A 12,928-nucleotide genomic window follows, 5' to 3' on the forward strand; every position below is an offset into this window, starting at 1 on the left:
TGTGAGAAACCCTGTAGAGAGGCTCACTGTTATGGTGGAGGACCAGGGCCCTCGGTCCAAGAACCTTCAAGAAACCAAGGCCTGACAACAACCATATGAGTGTGCTTGGGAGTGAACTTTCAGCTTCCGATAAGTCTGGCAATGACAGTAATCCCAGTTGACACCTTGACCACAATCTAAAGAGACACCTTGAGCCAGAACCATCAACTGAGACAGTCCTAAATTACTCACATAAAGAACAGTTGTTGTTATTTTAAACTATTAAGTTTTAGGACAATCTGTTGCCCAGAAATAGATCACTAATATGACAATGAATGTAAAACAAACCCCTTTATTATAACTGTTTGCTGAAGTCCTCTTGTAGGATAATGTGAGGAGACAAAAGAAGGCAGATCTACTTAGGATGGTAATGATGTCAGAAGTCTTTTGAGTTCAAACTTGAAAGAGATTTTCCCTAAGAGAAAGATCTTGAAATGGAAGTAAATTATTCCAGGAAAAGGGAGTTGTATAGAGGTTCAAAAATGTGGAACAGTATGGCATGTAGAGTAACCGAGTACTTAGTCATCCTTGGGTACTGTGCTGCAACACGGGATGCAATACGGAATATGCATCTTTTATGCCATACTAGTAAGCCTGAATTTTATCCTGTAGGCCCTGGGATGATCCACTGAAAATACAGTTTGCTCCTTTCACCCACCTTGTTCGTATCGCTGACCCTCTGACCTGACCCCTCTTCTGCCAAGCCTACAGACAACCTCAGGGGCTTCTTTTACACTGTGTGGCAGGCAGCTGTTATCCATTGATCAGCACTGGAATAAAATATATGCATATGAGTCTTTGAGAATTAAAACAAACTACCTAAAATCACACATACACACACACACACTGGAGGAAACCATCTTCCCTCCTCTCCCGCCTTGGAGATAACTTACTCAGACCTTTCTAGTGGCTTTTGGAAATCAGACATATATATCCAACTCAGTGTGTGAACAATTTGAAGCTATGTCTACCTCATTTTGTAGGTACCTCAGGGGGTTGAAAAAGCAGTGATTCAATACCTAGTTGTTGAATCGAACCGCAAATCTTGTTCAACAACTTCTAGGCTACCCTCAATTTTTTGCCTCTCTTCCTCTTTATTTCACTTCTCAACTTAAATGCATGAACTCAGGGACAATGGAACACCATGGGCAGCATCTTTGGTAAGGTTAAGAAGCCACCAAAAAACAGACCGAGAGAAGATAAAGTCAAAGCCTTTATTGGCGGTGGGAATAGTCATTACTGAGTTTTGTCTAAAGAACTTGAAGACTATTTTTACCACTATCTTCTGCTCTAAAGCTAAAGGATTCCTTGTGTGTGTCTGTGTATGTGTGCTCCGTTGTCTTCTGGTCTTTGTAATCCTATGGACTGTAGCCTGCCAGGCTCCTCTGTCCATGAAATTTTCCAGGCAAGAATCCTTGGGTTGCTGCAAATTTTTAGCATTTCACAACTCCCAGTTGCAAAAGGTAGGGGACACTGGCTTATTGAACATCTCCAAATAATGTTATCAGTTATGCAGAGCTCCATAGTATTAGTTTGCCACTGCATATTACGGAATAGTTAAGGGAAAGTGGACCTCATCCACTTCAGTAAGAATGTTTCTTGATGCAACTTTTTAATCTGATTTGTAACCCAAAGTCCTATCTTTGGAACTAATATGTAGCCTTTAGGTCATGGTGGGAAGAAAAGGCTTTATTATAACTATCACTTTTTTGGTCTAACATGTAAATCTTTTGTGAGATTTTGGGAAGAAAAAGTCCAGGGTGCACAATAGATTCTTAATGCACAGTGCCCTTGCAGTGTGTCCTGCAAGCTTGCAGAGGTAGAATAATAGCAGAATACTCTATTTCTATCTCATTTTTCTTTAAACAGATAAAAGTGCTAAGCCAACATTAAAAACTTACTGAGCTGTTAAGATGATTTATTAGAATAGTACTGTTTCCATTTTCCAATGCTATGATACAATTGTCAGAAAAGTATGTTAGTAAATAGTGTGCTTTATTTCCACCAAAGTTATTTAACAAGTTAGACAGGAAGTTAAGGCAAGATAAAGAGTCATATTCTCTCCAGCTACCTGTTCATATTGCTAGGATTGCCTTTTGATTGCGAAGATAATAGAATAGAACTAGGATGTACTAATAGTTAACTATTTAATACTACTTTATGTTCTCCCTACATTCAGTAGATATTAATTTCACTAGTGTATAGATGAGGGTACATAACCTTGAAAAAGTCAAGTCAGTTGTCAGAAATCATTCATAGATGACAGGTGTGCGTGGGTGCTCAGTCATGTCTGACTCTTTGTGACCCCATGGACTGTAGCCTGACAGGCTCCTCTGTCCATGGGATTTTCTAGACAAGAATATTGGAACAAGTTGCCATTTCCTTCTCCAGGGAATCTTCCCAACCCAGGGTTTGAACCTGCATCTCTGCATCTCCTGGATTGCTGGCCAATTCTTTACCCCTGAACCGTCAGGAAAGCCTTCATAGATGACAGAGATAGTTTCAAATTCACATCTTATTCCAAAGATTGTGTTCCTTCTACGATAATTCATGGCAACTCCATTTGAGTCCACTGTAACCCCAATGAAAAGCAGAGTCAAGCTTTATAATAGCCTCACTGCTCTGATTAAAGCTAAATAATCATCCATTTTTTGAGTCAATTGAGGTTGATAATGGAAAACCCCACTGCACTGTCAAGTAGTTGATAAGGTCCAGTCGCTTTGATCAGATGACTTTCTCAGCAATTAACCATTCGGCTGAACCAGAGAATTGATTAGACATGAAAATAACCTTCTTTGGGGAAATGAGAACACTAAAACAGCCCCATAGCTTCCTTCTTCTATAGAGAAGCAGCCATGCTGCTTTATCCAGCAGAGGGTGAAGGCAGACAAGATCCCCATTCTGCCCTCACTTATTATTCACATTGTGACTTCCTTAAACACTTTTCTCAAAGATTGCCCAAAGAATCCTTTCACATATCTGATCCACAGATGAAATATAAAAACCAAATAGATGGCTGTTTTGTTTATTGTTCTGTGAAATTACATTATTAGGAGAGGCATCATTTTAAATTAGGAAGTGATGCATGGCTATAACTGGTTTCAACCCGTTACCTTTTTATGATTAAGGAATATTTCACCATGTTAGAAGATCCTGGGGAAACGAACATATACATTTCACGCTGTTCCTTTCCTGGGTGTGCCTGATTGTATTTACATCCTCAGAGTCAGTGCAGAGGGAGCATAGAAGTGATATTGTTTGGGTGTGTGTAGAATATAGTCTAGAATGTATTATTAAGATACTTGTCTTGGCCTGATTTTACATTCACATAAAACAACCTATGGAATAGAATCATGATATGCTTGGCAAGAAAGCATTTTTATGGTAGAAACTCACAATTGAGGCTTTTAGAATGAAACAAACATTTGCAGAATCAATCTCTGTCACTTATCACTTACATGAATTTGTGCAAATGATTTAACCTTCATAAATAAGCAGTCTCTGTTTCCTAAGAGGCAAAATGAAGGTTATTACTTCATAGGGTTATGTTGAGGATTAAGAAGAGGATCTGGATCAAATGCAAAGGATATAATGGACGTTCAATAAACACTAGTAGCTCTGTACCTGAGTGGTGAGGAGATCTTATTCACTCATATCAGCTCACGTATCTCCTAAGAAGGAACACTTAAGAGTAGCGGCTGGCTTCTCTGACTTGTAAGAAACCCACGCAAGTTTCCTGCTATTCATCTACAGCAGAGCCCTGAGAAGAAGAGAGTACTTGGTGAGTTTGTCTTCTCTGGTCTACGTCTGTTGGTATCATCAGTATCTAGCACAGGGTCTGGCATACGTGAAGGATCCTTCTGTAGTGTTTTTAATGCACTTTTAATTGTGGTAGGGGCTTCCCCGGTGGTTCAGTGGGTAAAGAATCCCCCTGCCAATGCAGGAGATGCAGGTGAAGCCAGTGTGATCCCTGGGTCAGGAAGATTCCCCTGGAGTAAGATATAGCAAGCCACTCCTGTATTCTTGCATGGGAAATCTCATGGACAGAGGAGCCTGGCCGGCTAGAGTCCAAAATGTGTTGCAAAGAGCTGGACATGACTGAGCAATTACCCATATACACACAATTATAGTAAAAGTCACATAATGTAAAACATACTATCTCACCAATATTTAACTATGCATTTCAGTGGTGCTAAGTATATACACGTTGCTGTGCAACTCTCACCATCATCTGTCTCCTAAATTTTTCACCTTCCTAAACTTAAAACTCTGTCCTTATTAAACACTAACTCCCCATTCTCCCTCCCCATGCCCCCAGCCCCTGGCATCTACCAATGTACTTTCTGACTATGAATTTGACTACTCTAGGTACCTCATATAAGTGGAATCACAGTATTTGTCTACACCTACTGTATACTGGAATGCATTTTTAAGGTTAATATATCCTACAAACAGACTATACCTTCTTTCCAACCCCCCCCCCCACCCCGTGCTATACAGTAAGTTCTCATTGGTTATCTGTTTTATACATAGTAATGTGCATATGTTAATCCTAGTCTTCCAATTTATCCCCCTCTTTCCCTCTTTGATGTCCATATATTTGTTCTCTATATCTGTGTCTCTATTTCTGCTTTGCAAATAGGTTCATCTGGGCTATATTTTTCCTAAATTCTACATATATGCATCTTTTTTGTTTTTTTTAAATGAAAGAAAAATAAGTAGAAAAATGAAAGAAGAATTTCTTTGAAATCCAAAGCATGTAAGACATAAGGAATCACTGAGTATGTTTTCTAAAATGCCCCTGTGTCCCAGCCTTTGGTTACTTATCACGGTATTTGACAGTTCAAAAGATTTCTGATAGGCTATTCCTGACTCCCCTCCCCTGCAGACAGCGCACACACCGACATGTCACTGAGAGTCTTTGCCGGTTAACATTGTTGGGCTGAATGATGGTGAGAGGAAGCCTTTACACTCACTTGCTGTTATTCCCTGTCTCCACCTCCTAGGATCATGTAAACTGATGTTCCATTCTGTAGATCTGTCAGCCATACATCATTTTCCTCAGAGCTTTATTCAGTCTTTATTGAGCATTTATTGAGGTCCTACTACCTCAATACCTGTGTAAAAATAATAGGTATGGCATTCACTCAGCACTTCAGTCATGGTGATTTTTTTCCCTATATTCTTATTTGCTCTAGATCACCAACAAGCCTATAAGCACACTTTTTCCTCCCATTCATCTCATTAACCTCACATGAAGTGTCCTGTCCTCTAAGAAACCTTTGTTGAACTGCCTAGCTTTGTTTTAAGGGTTCTCCCTGCATGACCTCATAGCACTTTATTTCTCATAGCTTACATAAGGTAATACGGTAATCATGTATGTATTGCTCTGTGTTTCCACCTAGATACAGTGGCTCTTGATAGTAGAAATTTTGACTGGTATCTTAATTTTTTTTTGTATAATTAGTCATTGGTATCACATCTGGCTTATATTAGGTACTCAGCTATTTGCTGAATAAATGGATGAATCAATGAGATGAAAATTTAATGACCTTGCCCTTTGAAAGGTTACCAATAAGGCAGAGAGAGTGAGAGCAAGAGTGGATACCTTTTAAAAGAAAATTATAGTGAAATATAATGAGTCGCAATAAAAACCTGAACCTCATACCATTAGGTCATAGAGGAGAGAGCAGAAGTAACATCTGAACTGGATCTTGATTGTTAAAGAAGAGTTTGATGAGTTGATGATAGTCTGTGTGCTTTTTGCTGCAATTAACAGAAACAGTGCAGGAATGAAAGCAAGAAGATGCTTGGGACGTCTTCCTCTCATTCAAACATCTTCAGACAGTATGTATTGAGCCTCATCCTTTCTGATGGATCTTCGGTGATGGTCTGTGTGCTTCTTGCTGCGATTAACAGAAACAGTGCAGGAATGAAAACAAAAAGATGCTTGGGGCATTTTCCTCTCATTCAGACACGTTCAAACAATATCTGTTGAGCCTCATCCTTTCCAATGGACCTTAAACCTCTATTTTAAGTCCTCTACTTCTCAGGAGCAGCATCTCCGCTCTCATCCTTTATAAATCTGGCAAGGGATATAAAAACATCATTACAATATACTATATATTCTATTTTTTTAAAGATTTATTTTTATGTGGACCATTTTTAATGAATGATCATTTTTAATGGCTATTTTTTCAGGTTTGTTTTTTTTTGACTCTGTGAAAACATTGCTTTTGTTTTATGTTTTGGTGTTTTGGTCCCAAGACATACAGGTTCTTACCTCCCTAACCAGACATCAAATCCCCACCTCCTGCATTGAAAGCTGAAGTCTTAACCACTGGATCCCCAGGGAAGTTCTAGCAATATACTATATACTTTAAAACCTCTATTGATAATGTTTCTCCAAAGCTGAACACAGAACTGTACAAAGCCAAATGTTTTATGAAACTCTTCTTCTCTCGATGGTAGTAGAATTGTGCTATTCCATATAAAGTATTTGCCATCTTTCCCACTTTCCAAATTAATATGGCTGTAAATACAAGCTTTGAATCACTGAACTTACTATGTTATTTAAAAACATCAATTAAATATTTATTTTTTTGGATATTTGAGATCAGTTCTAGTAGTATAAATCCCCTGTATATTTCAAATGACAGCCTTTTTCTAGTAAACTAGGCAATTACTTATCCTCCAGAAATATAAAGAAAATAGACTATATTCTTGGATTCCAAAACTGTCACCTATCTGATTTCTAATATGCCTCACACATTTCTTTTTCATTACAAAGTTATGGAGTATAAAGACATTAAAAGATAAGCTATGGGAATTAAAGCAGTTGGAATGATATATTAATGAAAAACATCAAGGTTACTGCAGTGTGCTACAAATTTTAAAATAAATATCCATTGAATACCTACTACACATGAGATATTAAGTAAGCTATTTTCTCCCTACTACAGCTTTATAAGGGAGATGTTATTATATTTATTTTATAAGAAAACATGGAGAAGTTTATCCATTTGTCTAAAATCAAAGAACCAGTGTGTGGTGGGAAGGGCTCCAAGAAAATCTGTGTAGTCCTAGGACCTGGCCACTTAACTACTGTTTCAGGCTGTCTCTTGTGTCACCCCAGTCTTTACACATGGAACACAGTAACATGAGTATAGGAATACTTAGCTCCATATTTTACAAAGCATATGAAAAAGAAAGCTAACATGATTGTAATTACAGAGGTACTAGTTATGCTACAAAAATATAAATAACTAGTGCACTAGCAGTGCTAAAATGTCATGAAGTTAAGGATCACTTGTTGCTCCATAAAATATTACTCCAAAATCTTCTGGCTTAACAGCAACCGCCATTAATGTAGTTCGCAGTTCTTCTGTGTGGTTCTTTTCATCTTGGCTGGGCTCTGCTGATCTTGTGTATAGTCAATCGGTGTGATAAACGGGGGCTTATCATTCTTATTCTTATGGGTGACAGTTAACTGGCTGTTGGCTGGGGGGCCTTGGTTCTCTTCCCCTTGATCTCTTTTCTATCATCTAACTTGGGCTTATTCACACGGCGGCAGCAATCTAAGAAAGGGCTGTTGAGGACTAGGGTAAGGATTTGCACAGCCTCACTTTCTTCACTGTCTTTTAGACAATGTAAGTTTCAAAGCCAGGCCAATTTCAACAGGAGAATGAGATATTCCTCTTCTTGATAAGAGAAGCTATATAAAATATTATCATTCTTTTTGCCATCTGACCATGGATTAGGATTATATGGAAGTGATGATACCAAGTGGCTTAATTTCCTTAGAAGTTAGCATGACAGGCAATGTAAAAAAGAAAATAGTTGATGAAAATTAATAGCATGAGTCCATGATAACAACCTAACACTACTGTACTCAGAAAGGAGAAGTTTTACAAAGATTTTATGGATTGCTATATCATCTCCAAATTTTCTTTAAAGTCTACACTTTTCTATAACTGTAATTACCTTTACTCCATAGTGATCAGGAAAATTGGAGCAGGAGAAAGGATGTTTTGTATTTACCCTGAGAAATCTTAAATTTTAATTTGTTGATGCATATCACCACCAACTGTATCTTCAATCATTACAGAACCTTTAAAATACACTTAGTGTTTTTAGTCATTCTCTAGCATTCATATCTCAAAATCTTAAGTCACAGAGACTTTATATACCAGATGGAAAAATTCAATCCTTTTCAATATGGCCATAAAATAAAGATGGATACAGGAAAAGATAGTCCAAATCAATTACCCATAAATATCACACTGTAGTGCTGTTGTACTTGGCAACCAGGCTATGAGTTTAACACAAAGACAGCAAAGGGGTAAGGGTAAAATTTCCTGAGCTCTAGTAAAGTTTTAAGGGCTTCCTGAATGACTCAGTGGTAAAGAATTTGCATGCCAATGCAGGAGACGCAGGTTAGATCTCTGAATCAGGAAGATCCCCTGGAGAAGGAAATGGCAACCAACTCCAGTATTCTTGCCTGGGAAATCCCATGAACAGAGGAGCCTGGTGGGCTACAGTCCATGGGGTTGCAAGAGTTGGACATAAAAAACTAAACAACTTAGCAACTAAACAAAAATAATGAAGTAAAGTTTTATACCTACTCCCTTTGAATATGGTTTATGTGTCCCTCAGAGAGAACATGTCAGGCTTCCCTGAGCTCAGCTGGTAAAGAATCCTCCTGCAGTGCAGGAGACCCTGGTTTGATTCCTGGGTCGGGAAGATCTTCTCGAGAAAGGATAGGCTACCCACTCCAGTATTCTTGGGCTTCCCTGGTGGCTCAGCTGGTAAAGAATCCGCCTGCAATGTGGGAGACATGGGTTCAGTCTCTGGGTTGGGAAGATCCCCTGTAGAAGGGATAGCTACCCACTCCAGTATTCTGGCCTGGAGAATTCCATGAACTGTGTAGTCCATGGGGTCACAAAGAGTTGGACACGACTGAGCGGCTTTCACTTTCACAGAGAACAAGGACACTATGGTCCTTTGCTGTGACCCATAGCCCATCAGTAATTCCTGCCCCAGCCCCTGCAAATGGCAGTGAATGTGAATAGTCCCCTTGCTGTCCCTCCTTCTGTCTCCCCTACAAACAGTGACACACATGTGCAAAGCAGGAATCAATATGTAGAAAAACACATCATTGTCTAATAGATGAAGCAAGGCTTTATAGCTAGCTAATAAGTTTAAATTGAAAATTGTTTAACCACGATGGAATAGTCCTATTGTGACTATACAATAGTGTTGCTGATTATCAAGAAGAAAATGTCACCTATGCTTCCTAAGATGGACTTTGTAATGAAAAAGAGCCCTATTAGTGAGTAGGCCTAAATAAGAAGTTTGACAGTTTTTAAAAATGGAGGATTACTTCTAGAGTATTTGGCCACTGTCTGATTTGTATTTTCATGTCATTTTACTTGGATATTTTGGGCTATAATTTTACTTGGTCAGTGAGATTTTCTTTGTGTTATTGTTCAGTTGCTAAGTCACGTGTGACTCCTTGTGACCCCCATGGACTGCAACATGCCAGGCTCCTCTCTCCTTCACTGTCTCCCAGAGTTGACTCAAACTCATGTCCATTGAGTCAGTGATGCCATCCAGCCATCTCATCCTCTGTTGTCCTCTCCTCCTCCTACCTTCAATCTTCCCCAGCATCAGGGTCTTTTCCAATGAGTTGGCTGTTCACATCAAGTGGCCCAAGTATTGGAGCTTCATCTTCAGCATCAGTCCTTCCAATGTAAGACTGATGCTTTCCTTTAGGATTGACTGGTTTTATCTCCTGCTCCCAGGATGCTCAAGAGTCTTCTCCAGCACCACAAATCAAAAGCATCAGTTTTTCAGTGCTCAGCCTTCTTTACGGCCCAAATCTCACATCTGTACATGACGACTGGAAAAAACATAGTTTTGACTATACGGACCTTTGTCAGCAAAGTGATGTCTCTGCTTTTTAATATGCTATCTAGGTTTGTCATAGCTTTTCTTCCAAGGAGCAAGCATCTTTTAATTTTGTGGCTGCAGTCATCATCTGCAGTGAATTTGGAGCCCAAAAAAATACAGTCTGACATTGTTCCCATTTTTCCCCCCATCTGTTTGCCATGAAGTGATGGGACTGGATGCCATAATCTCGGTTTTCTGAATGTTGAGTTTTAATCCAGCTTTTTCATTCTTTTCTTTCACCTTCATCAAGAGACTCTTTAGTTCTCTGCTTTCTGCCAGTAGAGTGGTACCATCTGCATGTCTGAGGTTTCTTTGTGAGGTTACAAATATGGAAATATGAGAACAATAGTAAATGACCAAAGGACTGAACTATATACCCCTCCCAGTTTGAGGCCAGGGACTCTCTAACTTTTGATGCTACCATTGCCAAACTTGCAAATGTATCATTTGCTATTGATGATATTTTAAATTTTTCCTTTATAATTTTTCTACAATGTAATTACTTTATATATATTTTTAAAGTGTGACTTGTGAACTTATTATATATTGATGGCACACTTATTACTTTTTATTATTCATTTCCTTTTTCATCCCATATTTCAATAAATTTTGAAAGGAATTTTATATATATATGACATTTGTTTATTTAATTTTGTTCTCTTATAATATTGATTTGATTGGCAATGTTGCAAATTTAGTTTCTTTAGAATATAAATTTTAAAACGATTTATTTCCTGAATATCATTTTAAAATTGCTACATTTATCCTTTTTGCTAAATTTCATTTATTTCAGAAGTATAAGATTGCAAACTGATATTTCTTTCCCATCTATCTCCACATTTTAATTTTTGTTTTTAAAGGACGTTAAAACATATTAGTCAGTCTCATTCTATTTTGCATTGTGTGATTAGCTATAGGATGTCTTAATGGAGTTAGATTGGCCTATATAAATATCTTTTCAACAGTCCAGTATAGGCCAATAATCCCTCTGAATATGTTTCCACATCTAAGAAATGAGGCTAGTGACACTAAATATAATACACTTACTAACTACAAATGAGTACTACAAAAATGAAATAATATATATGAAAAGTCTATCAGTCAGTAAATGTTTAATAAATATGTATGTCTTTGGAAATAAATAAATTTGGAAAAAAAAAGAAGTCATGAATAAGGTTTTTAAAATAAGCAAAATATGAGGAGCAAATAGTTTTTATACTGTTGGCTAATCAGAGACAAAGATGGAATCTCTTCTGTTCATTTCAGTAACCCTGATACCCAAACAACCTAACCTATAAAAATAACACAAAAAGAGACAGTAAAGTAATAATGCAAAAATATTAATTCAGCAACTTTGTAAAACAATAATATACTTTAATCATGAAGAATTTACTCTGTAAATGTTAAGAGTTGATTAAAATTAGAAAATAACTTGAATAAATTCATCGCATTTGTAGATCAAAGGAAAAAAATGCATATGAATATTTGTATTGGTGCTAAGAATGCATTTGTTGAAATCAACAATATTCATTCTAGATTTTAAAAAGATAATTTAGCATTTAACATGACAGAAAAAGGTTTGTATGATGGAACAGTACAGATATTTTCTCTTACAAAGAATCCTTTGTAATTAAGACATTTTCATTAAAATCAAAAGTTTGTAGACTATAATTATTTACATTTATTAAATATTTTCTGTATGCTAAGTACTGAACCTAAGTGCTCTGTTTTAAGCCTCTCACATACTTTGGAAGGGTAAGTACTGTTTCTGTCCCTGTTTTGCAGATGAGAAAATGAGGCAAGTATGTCTTAGAAAACTAAAATAAATTTCCTAACATTATGTAGTTAATAAATGGGAAAGTTAGGACTCAAGTCCTAAATTTAAGACCATTCTCTTCAATGTTCAGTGCTTTCATACCCAACAAGAACACTCGATGGATGTTTATAGCACTAGAAAATGGATGTTTAGGGCACTAATGGATGTTTAGGAGCATCAAATACATTGTTGAAAGAATTTGGTATTTGCCAGTTTAAAATAGTAAGCATAATGAGGGAAAAGTGGGAAATCTCTTAGACATTCTCAGAATGATGGTTCAGTATAGTTCTCAGTGCTTTAAGTCAAAGGTTATAATTCAGTCCCCTTGCTCCTGCTCTAAATATTAACAAGTACAATTATCTAAGAAGACAAATATAAATTCATATGTGTTCTTTCACAAACATCCATTCAGAATCTACCTTATGTTACATGTTTTCTTCAGGATGAGGGATAAAGAGACAAATACAACTGAGCCTCTTCTTTTTAAGCTGCTCATAGTTTAGAGGCTAGATAGGACTGTAACCAATACACAGTATGATCCATGCGACAGCGGAAATCATATATGACACACAGTACCACAAAGATTGATAAAGCACCTGAAAGTGAGGGTATGCATTGGCTACTTTAAGGAAATCTTGAGGTTGACTTTGGAGTAGGGCTTTGAGAGGTCAGTTAGAGTTCACCAGGAAACTTGAAATAGCTTACCATTGTTTTCAGGGAATTATAAGCCATAATTTACATAATTAAGGGTTTTTTCCCCTTACTTTACAGAATGATCATCCCTTAATCCATAATATATACATTTCTATATTATTAAATAATCATTTTTCAGGCCACATTTTGGGTGTCATTAATTATCACTGCTCTAAAACACAAATAAAATGTGTTAAAGAGCTTTTATTTTATTCGCTATGACATTTAACTATAGCACGACATTTAAAATAAAAACATGTTCTACCGTATTATATATAAATAACTAGATAACTATATGTGTTCAATTGCCATTGAATATAATTATTGAAATTAAGATTTGTAAGGGATATAGAAAGATGTCATTGATTTCCTTGATTATGGGTAGATAAGAAGTTGCTAAAGATCATTCAACCAACAGATAAGCAGAGG

At 37.0% G+C, this 12,928-nt stretch overlaps 1 protein-coding gene across 1 annotated transcript in view; it reads left to right on the top strand.

Annotated features, from left to right (window-relative positions):
- The window catches only part of LINGO2 (leucine rich repeat and Ig domain containing 2), a 1,335,691-nt gene that overhangs the window by 828,475 nt on the left and 494,288 nt on the right, over positions 1-12,928 (top strand). The window lies entirely within an intron of this gene.

Source organism: Dama dama, chromosome 29, assembly GCF_033118175.1.
Source record: "Dama dama isolate Ldn47 chromosome 29, ASM3311817v1, whole genome shotgun sequence".
In the NCBI taxonomy this organism is placed as follows: domain Eukaryota; kingdom Metazoa; phylum Chordata; class Mammalia; order Artiodactyla; family Cervidae; genus Dama; species Dama dama.